Here is a 3,043-nt window from a genome sequence, read left to right on the forward strand (position 1 = left end):
GAGATTATTGAAATGCAAGTGTTCAGCTTGTGAAACAATAAGTACATAATTTTGGTCCGAATATTTGTCCCTAAGGTTGATTCTACCTTGAAGCATTCTATATTGTCAACCTAAAAATATATCATTTTCGATTCAAAATATCCCCCTAATCAATGTCTAAATGTTTATTTGCAAACACAGAAGAACATTCCACAATGCCTTGTAAGATCAAGGGGGTAGAGAGAAAATAATTAACATCTTCAATGTGATTCCTTGCCATCGCCTAGCACAAGGAAAAGCTATGGTGATACAGATGACCTCAATTTTTTTGCCCTTTCACTATTTCAGCAATACAAAGAATATTTCTGATCCATTTTTTCGGTAATTGTTCCTTATACAATGGGTTAATACCTGGCATACTTACAGGTAGGCCTAATTTTGACATTATCAATGTAGGGAGACTGGCCACACAAAGTAAAACAAAATCATAATAATAATTTTCTTTTGTTTTGGGGAACAGTGAGTAGATAAAATGTAACTGTACATGTGAAAATTATTTTCACTTTTTGAAATCCATTTTATAGAAATATAGATTACCCTTGGATTTTATGCTTTTCACATTACCATTGTCAAAAAGATACAGTATAGAGCTGATTAATGATGAAACATCATTTCATTTCAGTTTGAATATAAAAATATGAAAATGCATATCCTAGATTTATCAAGAGCCTTGGGAAACTGCTGAATCAGCATTTTTCATAGCTTTCATTTACAGAATCAAGTTTGTCACTTTACCCTGAAATCTAGCATGGTACACTTTCTTCCAACACATTTTAAAGTTTCTGAATTGCTTCTTGTAACTATGTTTTTTGAAAATTTTGCTAATTGATGATCTTAGAATGTTTTCCTGAATTTCTACATGCAAGTATATGACATTAACTAACTTTGCACTGGTCATATATCGTACTCTGCTAAAGAGGTGTACAGATTGGTCAATTAGTAGGTTCTATTAAGCTACACCATAGTTCAGACATATATGTGTATATGCAAACATACACACTGATATGTATATATACACACACATGCATACATACATGTACATGCATACCGTTCATACATACATGCATGCATACAGATGACAGACAATGGACAGCTACTTCCCCTACAGCTTGTTGCTGTGGCAACTGGAAGCTAAAATACAATATGGTAAAAGACTATTGCAATAGAGATAGTCATACAGTATGGATTGCAAAACAGATAGTAAAGTGAATTGTACAAGATGACGTAGTGCGTCAAATGCTCGGTACAAACCATACTATATCTTCTTGAGGGTATTTCTTGATATTTTCATATACACAATGTTAACTCTCGAGAATAAAAACTGCACCCTGAAATACTGGTTGATGACACTAGAATTGTGGTGATTTTTCATTTATAATGGCTAAAATTAAGCAGAAAATGTGTTAAACTTAGATGATTCATCATCAGCATCATGACATCAGAAATTTCATATTTTGAAACTACTTTTTAAAACTTTCAACAAAATATTTCTGACGATACTATTGATGACGTTTTCAACCATCAAACTGTGATCACTGATACCATCGCAGTTGTCCCGTTACTGACAAAATTATATCAATGTGGAAAATGAAATTTAATAATTCTTTTGCCTGAATGTCTGTTAGCATAAGTCATAACTGATGTTGAGTTCATGATAAATTCCATGACAATAGTGAAGACAACAGACTATTTATATTATGTTTACTGAGTACTCAACCAACCAAGCACATAACAGACATAGACTTACATAAATGCCTTATTACTGAACCATTTATTCAACTGTACAGTAAACAGAATATACATCAAATGAAGTATAATTGAAAATGAAAACATTTGTGTAGTTCACAAATAATTCATTGCAATGGCCAAACACAAATGTTGACTGAGAAAGCACTAGAAATGGCTTTGAGAATGATATGATACACGACTTGCAGTTGGCAATATCATTAAATTGAATTGAGGAAAATTTCCAAAGTTTTCTGTAAGTAAAATAAACAAAATAATAATATATTACTAAACAGTGTGATATATATAAAAAATGCTTCATTTATGAGACAAAAACAATATTGATATTTTCAGAGTAGACATAAGCTTCTCTTATTATTACTGGTGTGTATGTATATATGAAACAATGGATATTTTTATACATGTACAGTCATTGTCATGGAAAAAACTTGCTTGTACTGAGATAGAGTTTGTCTTATACAATTTAGTTTTAAGAATCAGTCTCACTCCTTTATCAGGTGAAAGATTTGCTTCAGAGTAAGACTTAGAATGAAATTTGATATAACAAGAGTCAAAATAGTTACTTTAGGAACATTTCCTTCAGCGCCCTTCAGGTATGTCACAGCTTACCCTTAACCCTTTTCCTGCCAAGTCCTATTTCACCACCAGGTCAAGATGGTTAAAATTTATGAAACACAACATATTCCATATGATGTATTTTAACACATACTGTACATTTGAAGGCTGTTGAAAACATAATACTGTAAAGTTGATTTTTTTGGGACAAAAGATGCTATAACATACAAAGCCAAGCGGGTGAAAAACGTCATGTTTTGGCTCAATACCGCTTTTTACTTGGCTGATTGGGAAGTGATACAGTTATTACTGTCTGGCAGGAAAAGGGTTAATGAAACTCAATCAGCATTACAAATTAACTGTAACATAATATTACATGAGAAAATGAGCTATGACTTTGGGTTTTTGGGTAGTGAGTTATCAAACTCCTGAACCAATTCAAAACATTACAACTTACAACCACTGATATGAAATATGAAAACACATGGTTAGGCACAAATTGCCACATGTCCACAGCTAGAGCAATGGACTCAAAACAAATTTGGTGTTGATTGATAATTTTGAATTTATCTATTGAATTGTATTAATGCTCACAAATATTCAAATTCAATGATACTTTCTTTGTCTCTGATAAAACAGTGTGTCATTTCTACCAATCCATGACTTCTCTCTGTTCAGTTCTGGCACTTAAGGTAGCTACATG

Source organism: Ptychodera flava, chromosome 12 (assembly GCF_041260155.1).
Source record: "Ptychodera flava strain L36383 chromosome 12, AS_Pfla_20210202, whole genome shotgun sequence".
Lineage (NCBI taxonomy): Eukaryota > Metazoa > Hemichordata > Enteropneusta > Ptychoderidae > Ptychodera > Ptychodera flava.